Source organism: Sceloporus undulatus, chromosome 3, assembly GCF_019175285.1.
Source record: "Sceloporus undulatus isolate JIND9_A2432 ecotype Alabama chromosome 3, SceUnd_v1.1, whole genome shotgun sequence".
Lineage (NCBI taxonomy): Eukaryota > Metazoa > Chordata > Lepidosauria > Squamata > Phrynosomatidae > Sceloporus > Sceloporus undulatus.
This window is the reverse complement of record NC_056524.1, coordinates 242,118,156-242,134,877: the sequence shown is the minus strand read 5'-3', so window position 1 is coordinate 242,134,877 and position 16,722 is coordinate 242,118,156. Positions and strand designations below refer to the sequence as shown.

At 39.0% G+C, this 16,722-nt stretch overlaps 1 protein-coding gene across 17 annotated transcripts in view; it reads right to left on the bottom strand.

The window, feature by feature from the left end:
- MBNL1 (muscleblind like splicing regulator 1) overlaps window positions 1-16,722 on the bottom strand; it is a 248,237-nt gene that overhangs the window by 222,117 nt on the left and 9,398 nt on the right. For 13 of the 17 annotated variants that reach the window (XM_042458830.1, XM_042458819.1, XM_042458825.1 and 10 more), the window contains exon 2: window positions 5,661-5,758. The exons of the other annotated variants lie outside the window; for them this stretch is intronic. The gene's annotated coding sequence lies outside the window, so the exon portion shown is untranslated. The remainder of the gene's footprint in view (window positions 1-5,660; window positions 5,759-16,722) is intronic. 17 annotated transcript variants of the gene reach the window in all.

Below are 16,722 nucleotides of genomic sequence, written 5' to 3'. Positions count from 1 at the left end.
TGGGGAAAAGCCGCGATTCCGTGCGAAAAAGCCGAAAAAAGCACCAAAAGTTGGGGAAAAGCCGCGATTCCGTGCGAAAAAGCCGAAAAAAGCACCAAAAGTTTTTTCGTAACCCGAAAAAACATTCGTAACCCGGAACAATGTTTTCCTATGGGATTTTTTCGTATCCCGAAAATTTCGTAACCTGGGTATTTCGTATCCCGAGGTACCACATTCTCCACACACAAAAAACAAATAAACCTGTTTTCTGTGCAAAAGCCTCACATGCAAATTTTATGGAGGATAAGTCCCAAATTGCAAACTGTCTTTGAAAACTGCACCATTTTTGAAGACATTTCTCATAGTAGGAAAAATGGCTAAATTTATTTATTTGTTTGTTTGTTTATGGTATTTATACCCCACCCTTCAACCCTAAAGGCTCTCAGAGCAGCTTACAATTATTATTTTAATTAGACAGTTCCCTGTAAAATTTGTGAAGCATCACATCCTCTTCCCACACCTACAATGCTCAGCAGTGTAGTCCATTCTACCACCACAGAACTCTATACTGTGCTCACTTTTTAAGCAGGTATGGTTAAGGCAGGGGTAGGCAACCTGCGGCCCGCGGGCCAGATGCGGCCCGGCAAGGCCTTGGGACTGGCCCCCGCCTGGTCTTGCCGCCGATTGCCGCCGGAGCCTTTGGCCTCTCGCATGAGGGCGTGGGGCCTTTGGCCTATCAGGAGGAGGCGGGCAAGGGGGGGCAAGCGGTGGGCAAGGGGGGCAATTGTCTATAGAAGCCTCCGAAACATGCATTTATATTAACATTTTTTGAAAATCAGCAAATTTTTTTGCATGTCCTCCATTTTTTATAACAAGTGTCCTCCATTTGAAAATTTTGTCCTACATTTGTCCCGGTTTATTTAATTAATTAATTTTTACAAAAATTGTTTAATTATTTAATTTTTGGCTTCGCCCCCCCCCCCCAGTTGTCTGAGGGACAGCAATCCGGCCCCCAGCTCAAAAAGCTTGCCTACCCCTGGGTTAAGGCAAGAATATACCCAAACCCCTGCTCTACACATTGAATATATACAGACTTCAACAGGGCAGAAGACAGATGAGAGCTTTACAGTTCAACTGACTGTCAAAGTTCAAATTGGTTGCAACAGATGAAGGCACATATGTCTTGATAACTTGGAGATTTTGGATACCCAACACAAATTATTTTGTGTTAACTAGATGTCTTATGCAGCCAGTTATAATTCAGCATTTACAAGCAATGGAACCATTCCAATCACTTTTCATGCATGGGTGCTCCTAAGAGCTAACAATGTCAGATCAAATCCCCCATCTTTCTGCAATATTCAGACCTTTTAGACGCTAATTTCCAAAGGTGGTTCAAATTAACTATTAAAGTAATACTGTACTGTTCCCAATCTGTTATTAGATGCAATTAGAATAAATTCTGAAAACTGTAAACATGTCATCAGCAGCCACAACATTATTACTAAAGAAACGTTAACAAGAAATAACATCCCTGGAAAGTTTTTTTTTTAAATATATGCAAATTTAACAGCCCAAAAACTGACAGAGATTTTCTCCATGCCAAATTTCAGAATTCTTTATACCTTCTGGCTCCAATCTTATTCATGCCTACCTGAACTCAGTGGTCTTGTTTCTGAGTAAATAACTGTACAGAAAGAGCCTGATTTTTTGGAATTTTAAAGTAGAGAAGAATTTCATCTATTAAAGTCAGCATCCAATGAAGTAAAACTAGCACTGCAGATCCAATGGGACTTGGGAGTTGCATTCTTTAACCAAGAATCCCTTGATACTGCACATAAAAGTGCTTTTGAAAAAAGGTGATATAAGATACAATAGAAGGATGAGAAAGGGAACTATTAGAAAAACTGCCAACAACTTCTTAGGAACATCTGAAAACACCTACAACTTCATAGAAACTCCCAGCCTTTCCAGATCTTTTCAAAGTAACTTTTCCTACTTTTTGAACTACAGATCCAAAGCTGGTCATGGTCTTCTGGGAGGTATAGACCAAAAAGTAACTCTGCTAAACTCGGATGTTTGTTAGGTCTGATGTGGTAAATCTAATACCTTACTGCCACAAGTCAAAGCCATGTGCCAGCAATTTTACTCTGCACCGTTCCTTCTGTGTCTACATTGTATGTAGCCGTCACACACAGCTGGGAAAAAATTATTCAGAAATTGGGGGTAAGGTGGAATGCATACAGATCATTTTGCTTTTGCTTTTAGGAAAAGTTTATTTCCAGCATGAAGACAAAAAGACTGCAGTGGAAGGTATCATCTTTTATGTCAGGACAGTGACTCCATTTCAGATTTTAGTTCAAACATTAAAAGACGCTATCCAATGTGCTGAACCTATTTTGGAGATAGGGTCCTTTAAAGTCTGAATCACCACATGACCAACATAGAAGCGACTACTCACCTTACCAAGATAAAATGGTTCCATTCAAATATTCAGTAATAAAAAGCGCATGAAACTGTAGTTCAAAAACATGACTTCTGTAAGGACTTTGAGAAAACAATACACAGCATCAAACAATTTTAGAGCTAGTAAGAAGTTCCAGGATGGAACCAAATTTTTTCAGATTAAAAAAATCCTGGAATTTTTCTTTCGCTTCTTCCTAGAATTGATCAGAGTGAAGCTAAGTCCTAGGCATTGTTGACAATAAAAATTGTTATTAGTATTTATTTTTATCCCACATTTTCCTACAAACTTAAGGACAAAATGGTGGTCAGGTTGCCAGCGCCATTGGTCTTGCTGTCACTTGCAGGAAAAGATGCGTCAACAATAGTGAGTCCCTATAGCCAAGAAACTGTTAAGAGAATTTCTCCAAGTCTTCTGCTCCCATGCAAGGCACAGTATTTCAAGCAGACGTTGGTATATAGATTTAACAGAATCAAGAGAGGTCTCATTTTCACTTGCAAAATAACAAATCACAGAGAAAGAAGGATGATCGAATAGACCTTCCTGTTTTATAATATCCCAGAGCCCAATCAGTGCTAAATCATGCCAGTCTGATCTTAAAAATCCACATGCATGGTGATTCCAAAGTCTCTTAAAGAGATGTAGTTCATTGTTCTCATATAGAAGAACATTTTGCAGAGTCGGGTGTAATAGGCATATGAGTATAAAAAAGAAGGAGGGAGGGGGAGAAAAAAAGTGCCATCATCTTTAAGACTTTTTATTATTATTATTTTAGCATGAGCCTTTGTGGATATAAACCTAATTTTTCAGATTCATTACGGAATGAACAAACATTTATGAAAGCAAATCACGTAGGAGTGAACTGAAAAGTATGAAGCTAAACTTATGATGCAAATCTGTAAGCAATAGCAATAAAAATTTAGAATTTTCAGTTCTAACTATTGTCCTCTCAGTTTATAACAGGACATTTCAGGCATGGACCAGACTTAATAGCCACTTGTATGTATGTGCCTTCAAGTCACCAGTCAGCTTTTGGTGAACTCATAAATTTCATAGGGTTTTCTTAGACAAGGAAAACTCAAAGCTGATTTTGCCAGTTCCTTCTCCTGAAATATACCCTACAGCAACTGGTATTGGTTGGTGGTCCCCCATCCAAGTACTAACCCTGCTTAACTTCAAAGATCAGATGGGATCTGGTACCTTCAGGATATTTGGGCTCTAAGGTCATTTGCGATCTAATAAAACCTATTATGATTTACTCTAAGACTGCAATCTTTCTTTTCAAAGGTGTAACCTATATTTTCACTGATTTTCCAGTAGCAGACCAAAAGACAAAAACAACCCCCTCCTGACCCAGCTTTCTGGATTTTACAATTCTTCCTTTGGAAATCACCTCTGTGAAGTAAGAATACTAATGGGAAGGGGATTTCCAGCCTCTTTACATACTTCCTTTGTAATGCTTTTAGCCTCTAAAATAATAAAGATTTAATAATTCTTACTGGAAACAGGAACATGTAGAGATAAGAAAGAATTTAAACCACAAATGTAAATTAACAAAAGATCTGAAAGACCTGTTTGGGCCTGGGGAGGAGGTAGGAATGTTTTCCCAAGCTAAAATTGCCCAAATTGCCCTAATTATTTATTTTAGAAAAATCAAATGGTGCACTTACATTAAATCTAGTAGTTGTCCAAGACATTAATCTGCAATTCCCATTACCCTAGACATTTTAATTGATGGTGAGGGATTATGGGAGTAGAAGTTCAATGATATGTTCCCCACCCTTGACTTCATAAAACTATTAGCAAAGAATAGAAATTGCCATAGATTCACTATACTGAGCAACTCATGCAAGATTAATCCAACACTTTCATCTGATATATTGTCTCCTTTTTCTCTACCATTCTGAAATGAACTGAAATAATCAGCACCAGCACCATGGCATATGTTTGCATTCTCAAGGAAGAAAATGAAATCTGAGACAAGCATGAAACTGTCCCTAGTTCAGTGATGTCCCTAGTTCAGGGACTCTGTTTATTTGTTTAACAGCAATCAGCCACCCATAACTCTTTCTGCTTGGCTTAATAGAAAAAGAAACTCTCTCCTGATAGCATGGGGAAATCTGAAAGAGCTGCTATCATATTATGATACTGACTCATAAATAAGTCGACCTGGGACTTTGAGGTCAATTTTGGGATAATTTTTAGACTTATAGATGAGTATATACGGTAAAAGTAACTTTTTTTCTTTCCTGAAGCAATTGATGGAGACTGACAAAATGCATTTTTCCATAAACCTGAGTTTGTAGGCCTCATTTTCTTCATCACTTTATATAGCAACATTTCTATTGTTATACTAAAAGTTGGTACTATTTATAGTCAAGTGTCCTTAGCTATATTCATGCTTTTGCATTTTCACAAGTGCTCATATTTAATTTAAAAAAATAAAATAAGTATTACACTGCATGTGCAATCCACTATAAAATGTGTGTGTGTGTAAAGTATTTTACATTCTTAAATGTTAAGGCCATGATCCTTTGCATGTGGAGCACCCAAGCAGCCATCAATGAACTATTTGGTAGAAAGAGAGGCCCAAAGAAAAATAAATCAACTCCTCCACCCAGTTTTTAAATTGTTATTAGAGCAACTGATTGACTCATCAAAATTATACAGTTGGCCCTCCACATTTGTGGCTTTGACTTTTGCAGATTTGATTATTCATGGATTTGATTAATATGTTCTCTCTAAATATCTCTAGGTGCTCCAGCATGACTCAATTGTCAACTTCTGCCAAAGTCACACTGGAGGACCTAGAGATCCAAAGAGAGAACACTTCTTTAGGTATTTGTAGGTCCTCCAGCACAATTTCATGGTCAACGTCTGGCAGATCTTGACTATAGAAGTGCCCTGGAAGACCTAGAGATTCCTAAAGAGTTGTTCTCTCAGGTTAAAAAAAATAGTGTTTTCTAATTTGCAATTTTTCCACTTTCACAGGGGTCCTGTGCTCCTAACCCCAGTGTATGTGGAGGGCCCACTGTACTCACAGCTGCTTAGGGCAAGAGAACAAATAATTTTATAAAACTTCTTATGTGCAAATAGGTTTACAAAACTTGTCAGCTAATCTACCCATAGCAATTAATATTATTTCTGCTCCAAAAGGAAGAATTATATATGCTGCTACACTTTCCTGCCTGGTTACCTTCCGTAAGATTTTACTCACCACAGGTGATCAGACGATGAGGTGTTCATGAATCTGGCACTGATACTTTCTTCCTACACCACAACCATTCAGCCCTCTAGATGTTGCTGGAGTGTAACCTGCAGCAGGCCAACCAACATAGCCAACAGTGAGGAATGCTCAGAGCTGAAGCCCAATACTTTAACACCTAGAAGGCAACAAGATTGCTGTTCCTGCTCTACAAGCTATCACTCCTTGCTCAGTATCTTTAGTAATATAAACAAAATATAATCAGAATCTACTATACCTAAATATTTCCCCACAAAGGAATATGCAATTCTATCCTCCCTTTATCACACATTAAAGACTCCCAATTAACATCACTACTGATAATGGCATTACACTAGATAAAAATTCAAATTGCTCATTAAGTCAACTTCTAAAGAATCCAAATAAATGAAAAACACATTTTGTATACACTGTCAATATGAGACAAGAATGCTTGACATAAGTGGATCTGGTCATGATAAGCCTCTTTACATGCTACATCTTCATTCAAAATCTCAAAAGTTATTCTCCAAATTTATGAGTTCATATAATCCTTTGTGTGTACATAAGGTTTTAGGGTTTGAGGTTTGTTTTCAGTTTATTGGTGACTGTGCACCTGACATTTCATGAAAGTCAATAAGAAACATTTAACCTATCCTTGCTGAATGACTGCAGATAAATAAATTATGGCTACCCCAATTGTGCAAACTTTAACTTGTTTAAAATCAAGTTCTGGAATTTTTTTTAAAGAGTAACTGATCTCCATCCTTCCAGTATTCTTCCTTCCTCCTAATGGTCTTTTTCCTGCTGACAATATTTATGTAATGAAGCCAACTCTTGTCCACTGGCATTCTTCATTTGTGTAAGCTGTTCAAACCCTTGTAATTTTTAATGTCATTTTCTGCTTGCATTTCACCATTATTTTAATTGTTTGAGAACACAATATATCAAATGTTTTTTCTTCTTTAAGCTAATGAAAAGATTAAATGAAATATATTTTTCAAAGTATCTTGTTTTCAGAATATTTCTAATCCAAAACATTTGTTTCCCATTTTTCTTCTGGTAACAATGTAGACACAGAAGGAACGGTGTCAGTTCACAGCACATGCCCCTTCTTTGCTCAGAAATTGAAGATATGTAATGCACACATGCACACACACGGACTCTTCTAAACTTTAATTTTTTGGGTTTTTCGGGCTATGTGGCCCACAAAAAACTATGGACGCCAGCCATGAAAGCCTTCAACTTCACTGTTGTTAACTTTTTTATATATAACATGCTCTTAAAAAAGGGTAGAAAACATTTTCAGCCCAAAGGACAAATTCAGTTTCAGAGAGATTGGGAGGGACTGCATTCCAGTGATAGGGATTAGATATATTTTAGCTTAAAATTTTACTTTCAGTAACTAAGCACTTTAAAAAGCATTTTAACTTTTAGGAATAGTGTTGAACCCATACAAAAGCAGGAAAACCAACAAAAGAAAGGGAAAGGTGCTGCACTGCACTGGAGGATCATAAAGTTCCATTGACTAGCATGGGAAAGAGTACCCATCAAAAAACTGGTAGGTGGCTCAGTAAGGTAATTGTAATAGAAAGTGGTGAATTCCTTCATCTAGCACAGCCAAAATAGTTCAGTGCTTTCAGTTACACTTATGTATGCCACTAAGAGGTTGCCAATGTATTAATAAGTAATGGGTTATGAGCTGCTGAGAAATCCCAGAGAACCAGGCTGTGATTCAAGGTAGGCCAGATTTGGTCCCAAGAAGACTTGTAGTTCTCTTCCTCTATAACTCAAGCTCAGGTGGAATTTTAGCTTCACAGTAACTTTGTAAGATAGTTTATGACACAGTATGGTACTTCCCTTACAACTCACAACATTTATCCATATCTATGTCCAGCATTCTAAGCACTATATCCCAGTAGTTCCTGTGGAGCTTCTGACAAATGTGGACCAAATATATGCCAGTATCTACAGCCACACACAAGAGGATCTGTACACGTACATGTTTCTGTCAAACAGTCTGTCTTATAAGTCAGTGAAGACTTGGCAGTTTTCAAATGTACACTCATTCCTCCACATTTACTGGTGTTAGGAGCGCAGGACCACCTTGAATGTGGAAAACCCACAAATAAAAAAACACTATGTTGTTACCTGAGAGGACATCTCTCTAGGAATTTCTAGGTCCTCCAGTGCAACTCTGTGGTCAATATCTGCCAGACACTGACCATAGAATTGTGCTGGAGGAACTACAAAGGCCTAGTGGAGTGCTCTCTCTAGGACTCTCTAGGTCCTTCAGTGTGACTTTTGGTTAAAGCTGAACATAGAATTGTGCTGGAGGACCTAGATATTTCTAGAGAGAACATATTAATAAAATCCATATATAATCAAACGTGCAAAAGTCAAAGCCAAAATGTGCAGGGACGAGTGTACTATCAGTTTCTGTCAACATTCAAGTACATGTGAATGAGCAGCTTGACCCAGAGCATTGTAGAAATATGTTAGAATGCATCCTGCCATGGCTATTAGTAAAACTTTAGCTCTCTGTGGCCTGTTTTCAGATTCTGCTAGCTATGCTTTATTTGCAATATGAAGTTACAGCAGCCAATTGTCAATAACAAGCGAAGGGCACCCAAGAAAACATGGCTGTGTAGACAATATAGCAAAGGGCTCACAGAAACTGTGTATAACTGAGGCTTTTTATACTTTTCAAACCAAGAAGGAGCCATACTGCCTGGATATCCCTGTAAGTGTCTGACCGGGGGGGGGGGGGGGGAACGACGACAAACTAGTGCCATTTGAGAAACCTTTAAATCAGTCAGACTGCAAAGGATGATATTTTTGTCACCACTTTCCTGACAGATGTCCACAAATGGCCAAATGTATTCATGATTAATTCCATTAGTCTCTGGTGCAGTACAGACCGCCGAAAAACAGCGGTCTGCCGGCACTTGTTTTTCCTCCACAGGAAAGCCACAGCCACCAAACTACACGGCTTCCCTACAGAGGAAAAAGAACCCACAAAAAGCGGGTTCTTTTAAAGCCACAGAGGCAGCGTAACAAGTTACGTCAGTGCTGCACGGCAACATGTGAATGCTGCACAGCTCTTACGTAACAATGGTGGCACCCATGTATACAAGGTGCCGCCATTGTTATGGTGCCACACCATACTAGGGTTAGGGACTGTGCAGTTGCTGCGCAGTCCCTTAACCCTAGTACAGTGCCAGTATGGTGCTTTAGCACCTGTGTACCACGCCTCTATTTCCTCTGCTCAATGCCCTCTCCTCCTGCCCCCTTCTCTGAACTGTCTCAGTATAATTACCAATGCTTGAATAATACTCAGTATTAGCTTTTTTTAGGCATCTTTTCCCGCTCCCCTAATTTAAAGGGTCCCTCTCTTTTTCCTTCAATAGAGCTAATGAATACCATCTTCAGAAAACCTTCTCCTACTCTGGACTCAAGGGTGGAAGCAATTATTCCACACAGACGCAAACCAACAGCCACATTATGATGTGAAAGATTTATACAATCTGAAGAGAAACCAGAGTATTTTAAAAAGAAAACAGTTTGAGAGTACATTTACTTTTCTTTCCTTTTTAAGCAGTTTGCTTTCATGCTTCCACTATTCAACAAGAATGGCAGCAAGTTATGTTGCTGCTATTTATTTAAGCATGTCTCCTTCCCTCCCTCACTATGGCCTGTTACAGACAGCCAAAATAAAGCTGCTTCGAGTCACAATGGAGGTATGGTGTTTCAATGATGCATGCATCTTAAGAGTCCAGAAGCCACACCAAAGCCACGCTCCAGTCTGGAGTGTGGCTTTGGTGCGACTTCTGGACTCTTAGGACGCAAGCATCATTGAAACACCATACCTCCACTGTGACTCGAAGCAGCTTTATTTTGGCTGTCTGTAACAGGCCTATAACTACAACTGAGGCTATTGTGCCTAGGTCATAGTGATGGGAGAAATGGAGCTAACAGGAAGGGCAGGTATAACAGGAGGTCTTTAGACTTGTTATGATAGGAATGTGAAAATAAACTGATTAATCAATTTAGAACAGTGACTATCACTGCCGGATGAGATCCATCAAATTACCACCTTGGAGTGCTTTAAGAAGGCCATTAAGACGGATCTCTTCCGGCAGGCCATTCCAGATTAGAATATCTTTCTGCCTCTCCCCTCCCTCCTTTTTGTGGAACTTTCATTGATATCTCTTTCTATTTTAATTCCAATTGTATATTAATGGTTTTGTACTCTTTCTAGATTTAATTTCTTTTTAGTGTTAACTGCTTTTAAGATTGGAATGAGGAATGGGGTTTTGCATTTTTAAGCATGTATTTTTTTTTTATTGTAATCCACTTGGATTCCTTGAGATTAAGCTGAATATAAACATTATTATTATCAATATGAGGTGGTGATAGTGAGGAGCTCTACTTCTAAGTGTACAGAAGACTCTGGAATATATGAAATCGTATGCTCTCAATCCAACATACATTCCAAAGTGAAGTCCAACCCGGACTTATTGAAACTGTTAGGTTCCTTCAGGGACGTAGCCAAGGGGGGGGGTTCTTGGGGTCCAGACCCCCCCTTCCATTAGAAAAATGAATGGTGTGTGCTGCTGCGCCGCCGCACCCAAGCCCCATTATAATGGTGGCACTTAGTCTGGACCCCCCCCCCCTTCCTAAAATCCTAGCTACGTCCCTGGTTCCTTCCTAACAGATGGTGAAATCTGACACCGATTTCAACACATCCTCATTGCCAGTGCATCCAGCATGGCCACTGGTTATTTTGACTGGAAGCTTTGGGGAGATGTAATCTTCAAGAGGACCATCTCCATGGATTTTGTTCAGTCCATTCCTCTTTCCCTGAAAACTCAGGACATTACGTCCCTCTCCATGCATTACTCACAACAAGGAGCCCTACATGTTATAAAGGACAAGGAGACTTCACTACTAACTTGGCACCATTTCACTGCCCACAATGTCTACACATCAGATATGAAGTATTGAGTCAGGGAGATCAGTGGGTATCTGTCCCATCAATTACTGTCTACATGCAATATAACTGAGTGTGCACTGGAGAAACGTGTATGTATGTGTATTCACATTCTGAGAATTTATATCTGACATATGTAGGCAAGTGAATAAAAAAAATGAGAATAGTCAGCTTTGGCAAAGATGGTTTCCTCTGCCAAAGATCTAATGAAGGCTGCTGGTTGCCATAGCAGAATGAAGTAATCTATTATCTGATTACACAGCCAGCATGGTGTAGTGTAGTGGTTTGAGCACTAGACTACAACTCTGGAGACCAGGGTTCTCCAAATCCTCACTCAGCCATGGACACCCACTGGGCAACTTGACCTTGAGCAAATTACATTCTTTCAGCCTCAGAGAAAGACAGAAGGACCCCCCCTCCAAATAAATTTTGCCAAGAAACCCCTGTGGATCAATGTAAGTTAGAAATGACTTGAAGGCACACAACAACAATGGTGGCATACAGACTGTTAAAAAAGGACGGTCTGCCCGAGCCTGGTTTTGCTGTGTGAGGGAGCCACAGCGGACAAATCACGCAGCTCCCTCGCGCAGCAAAAAGGACCCGCAAAAAGTGGCTCCTTCTTGTGGCACCATAAGGACATCGCAGTGTGCCAATGGCACACTCGTGAGGTCCTTATGACGCCAGGATGTGTGGACGCTAAGCATCCATCGCGTCAAAACGGCAGCACCCGTGTGTACAGGGTGCCCCCATTTTGATGCCCCTGTTACGTGCTAGGGGTGAGGCCAATATGGGCAGTGTGCTCTCAGCCAACCCCTAGCACATGACGGGGGTGCCGCAAAGGCCTGTCTGCAGAGGGCCTATATCAACTGATTAATGGTCCTTCAGACACTTGAGAAGAATCTTACAATAGTGACTAACTGGAACAACATTTAGTGCCTGATTCTGTATGCTGATCCAATAGGCTGCCTTTTGTCATATGGCCTGCTACATTCTTGCTGTTCTATGGCCATCTCAGCCAGACTATGATGACTATGGCCATCCCAGGCAGTTCTCCTTACATGGCCAAGATTCCAAGTTGCACCATTTCTGTATGCTCCCAGATACATATATGTGCATATATAGAAAACTGGGATGGGATGTTGCACAGAACCCTATCAGCACCAAAGCCTGCTGACATCATAGGCTTCCATGTATTCCATGCATTTTGGAACCCAGGTTCAAGTGCATGTGGAATCCTATGTGCATTTTTCATAGCAAACACATTCTGTATGTGAACGTTGGGGAAAGGGAAGCTTTACAAAATTGGAGACAGGGCCTGCCAAGCAGCCCCACTATCTCTTCAGTGTGTAAACCTCCTTCTTATGAGTAGCACATGAAGAGGTTGATTTATTCTGCTCCAAGATACATCAGTAAGGTTGGAAGGAAGGATGGTCTGCAAATGTTCAAACTAGGTTTGGATTTATAGTAGCAGCTGAGAAATCCACAAATTCTTACTCTATACAATATGTATTGAATGCTATAAAATAAGGATAACTCCCACAAAAGTCAGTGATAGTATCTAAATGTCAGTAAACTGTGAGGACTAATAGAATTTCTCCAAAGACATCATGCACTCTTCAACACTTACACAAAAGATACAAAATATTTACACAAAACTGTTCAGTGAATCACAGTAACTTATTAATAATGTCAATACCACTCAAATACCAGCTCAAAAAGAAGCAACAGAAAATAACTCCTTTTTGATCTGGCAAAAAGCCGGCTTTTCTGTTGTGGTTTTTCTGTGTTTCTGCAACATGGCTTTTCTGTGTTTCTGCAGCATGGTGCCTGCAAACGCTGCACTGCAGAAACACCATGATGCCTAGTCCCAGGGGCTAGACTAGCCTCCACAACGAGGAGGTCGTACTCCATCGTCGCCCCGGCCCTCTGGAATACGCTGCCCATAGAGCTCCGCTCGGCCACCTCCCTGGCCCAGTTTAGAAGGGAGTTAAAAACCTTCTTATTTCAATCAGCATTCCCCGAGTCAAGCGCCAGCTAGTCTTCCCCCCCCCCCCCCTCGACGGCAATGGCAGCTGGCTGATAGGGTTTTAGTTTGGTTTTTAATGATTGTGTAGTGATTTTATTATGTATTGAAATGTATTTGTATTGTTGTTGTTAACATGTTGTTCACCGCCCTGATCGTTGGAAGGGCGGTATACAAATAAAAATTTTATTATTATTATTATTTTACTTGCCGTGTGGTCAGTGGGACGATGTGATGCCAACTTGGGGGCAGCATTGAGGCATGTGGCATGCATACACCATGTTTCCATGCCACCCTAAAGCTGGCAATTTTGCCAGTCTGCTTTGCCCCTGAATATATTAAGAAGCTGCAAATGACAAATAATCTTGCCCATCATATTTGTTGATTTAAAGGTATACAGACTAGTTAGAAAAAGTACTATACTCACATCCAATCTCTTTAAGATCTACTCAGTGAAGGATTAACAACAACACTCTCTGTTTCAGAAAATTCTTGTTGTATCAAGTGATGTACGATTTAACAAATGACAAAGAAACTTGCCTAAATTTCTATGGCAAGGGGGGGAAACAAGTGAAATTTAAATTAATGCAAGATATGAAACAAAAAGGAAGAATGGGTTTACCTCATATGAAAATATATTTCGCTGCTAGTTGTTTAGGGTGGTTGAAATAAGAGATGATGCTGAGAATGATAAGATTATTTTGAATATATGATGGGAATATGAAAAAAACAAGAAGAAACATTTTATCATATATAGTGGACTTATGAAAAAGCCATAAATTACAGGGTGCAAATGCCGGCATTGGTACAGAGAATTTTAAAAATTAATAAATTTTTGAAACCTGAAATTTTCTTTTGGGGTTGATGAATGATCCACTAGAAAAGAGTCATGAAATAATTCTTCAATATATTACCACAGCAGCAAGACTTCCATGTGCTCAGAAAAGGAAGAATAACATTCAATACAATACCACAGCAGCAAGACTTCCGTGTACTCAGAAAAGGAAAAGTAACATATTGCCTACTGAAGTTGTTAAAAATGAATGAATTAGCTGAGATGGACAAACTGTTTATTTTTCTCTACTGAGAAAAGTTGTTGGTAACTTTTTTGAAGGGTTGGAAACCCTTGATTGACTTTTTGAGAAATAAAAAAAGATTGATAAGGTGCCCATTGGTTTTGAAGTTTAGTATGAGTTAGAAACAAGCAGACAAAGTGTAGCAATTACTTTATAGAGTAAAGTAGGATTTTAGGAAATATTATCTATCCACAGAAAAGTCAGTGAGAAGTCATTCTTTGTTAGTTTATGTAGTAGTGTAGCCCTGTTGTTTGTTATGTGTGTTTTCATTTGTATTTTACTGAATTGTGTTTTAGATTGCAGGTTTGTATGTGTTCTATTCAAATTTTTGTATATGTAGAATTTTAATAAACCTTATTTGCAACTAAAAAGAATAAACAAGAGCATTCAGGAAACTTAATTATAATATTTTATGTATCTTTTTATAAAAATGATGATGGTACAGTCTAAATGTTGATATTATTTTGTGAGATCTATGTTTGTCATGTGACCTATAACCTTATTTTATCCTAATAAGTTAAACAAACAAGGCTTTAAATCTACATATCTTCTGGCACATGAAGTGTAAAACCAGAAACAAAATATTTTCACGCACAGTATGGAAAATGTGTTGCAGTAAGATAAAAGGCCATACTTTTTTTCTTTTCTTTTTTACATGAAGCACAATCTATTCCACACATCCACACTTTATTATGGCACACTACTTTTAAAAAGTTGATGATTACGTATATTCTAAACATTAAACCAACTCCTTTGTGCTGCATACTGTTAACATGCTACCAGTGAAATATTCAAAATTACACATAAGCAAGGAAAGGAATGTAAACACTATGAAATTTGCCGGAATACATTAATAATGATGTCACAGCAATACATGTGAAAGCCTTCAAAGTCTGAAGTTTAACCTACATATTGTGTAATATAAGGAAGCTTGAGGATTCCTCACATATTACAGAAGTATAGTATTTGTCTCAACACTTTGCAAGGGCAGGTTCATCTGGAGAACCTTTCTGTGTGAGCAGATAGAACTGCAAATTTCCTTGATAGTGAAGCAGGAAAACATGCTGTTATGTATGCTTGCTAGCAGGAAACGACAAATGCAGACTGTTATCTGCACTGACCAGCTATGGGTCACTTCACTGTAATGATTGCATTCCCACACTTTGGAATTCTTGGATTTTCCTCACCAAGCTCCAGATTCCAATAACACACAGGTTGAACTATGACAAAGTACCTTCAAACTACATTGAGTAAAATCCTTTTACAACCTGAAAACTGGTCTTTGCTTGCCCTCATTATAAAACTAAAGTAAGGTCTTGAACCTGTCAGGCGTCAATGTATTTCTAGCATAACAATGTGTGTTCTGAATAATGCCTCTGTTACATTATGTGCCCAAAAGTTGATGAATATTAATTCATGTATGAATTGTGATATTCCTAGATTGAATTACAGTGGGCCCTCTCCTTATGCAGGGGATCCATTCTGGATCCCCCTGAGTAAGGGAAAATCTGCTTATGCTTGAGCCCCATAGGAGATAATGGTGCATTTGCATGTGGCGGCAGGCGCGTGGGCGCCATGGGTGCACATACCATTTTTCTTCTCCCCGTAAAATGCATCCACGAATAGCGTGGGCACACTGTACATAAATGCCTGAATATAGTGAAAATATGTTTTTCTCATAGTTTAGACACACAACAATGAATATTGAAAATTACGTGTCGTTGTCTATGAGCACCCACCAGCACATCTCTCAGTTGTGATAACATTTGTCTCTGGTTTGTTGGCATTCATGGGTAAATACTGACATGACACTCATCAGTTTTGGAGCATTCCATGTAACATTTGCCTAGAATATATGCAAACAACTGCCAATTTATATGTTGACAGACAAAATATGAAAAATGCCAAAAACATTAAGGTAACTGTGCAATATTCTTCAGGAAAAAAAGAAAGAAATGGCTTATTGTCCCAGAAGAAAAACAGGGTATAAATAAAATAAAATGCTATATTTTGCTGACAGGCAAGGCCTTTCTTTTTATTCCATCAGACTTCTCACAACTGAATTACTTTTGAAGACAGAGCTTTCTAAAAGGGTTGTATTGTTTTACTGATTATTTTTTAATGGGTTAGTTCTGTTGACTTCTTTAATTTAGTAATTATCTTAACATGATTATCTGGTTAATTTTCAGTATTGTAACTAATTGTGTCTTCCAGCTTATAAAGGAAAATAAGTAACACATATAGCCTAACTCCAATTTTTTCATTCCAACTACAGTAGACCCAAAGAATCAGTCCACACTTGGGTAAATAGATTTCACTCAGTGGATGTTCTCTAGTTGGGACTAACGGTTGTATTTAGGCCTCTATGTTACCAAGAAGGAAACACTGACCTCTTCTTGACACAACCATGTGGAAGAATGGAGTTGCTTCTGCTTCCACTTTCTGCTACATTTAAGTGTAGTAACCTGTGTGTGTATGTATCTTCAAGTCTCCTGTCGATTTATGCCGACCCCATGAATTTCATAGGGTTTTCTTAAGCAAGAAAACACTCAGGAAGTGGTTTTTCCAGTTCCTTCCTCTGAAATGTAGCCTACAGCATCTTATGTTTCAGGGCTGATTCTAAACTACACTTAATCTTAGATTAGGAAACCATGCCAAAAGGAGGGAAAGGGAGAGGCAAATGCATATCTTAAATGTGGCATAGCAGTTTGAATGTTGGACTGCAACTCTAGCAACCAGAGTTCGATTCTCCACTTGGCCATGAAACCCACTATGTGACCCTTGGAGAGTCACATGCTCTCAGAGTCAGAGGAAGGCAATGGCAAATCTCCTATGAACAAATCTTGCCAAGAAAACCCCATGATGGGCCTTAGGGTCACCATAATTCAGAAGCAACTTGAACAACAAGTAATGCAGCCAGTGGATGAACACTGCACTATATTTATCTGAGTATTGCATATCCAT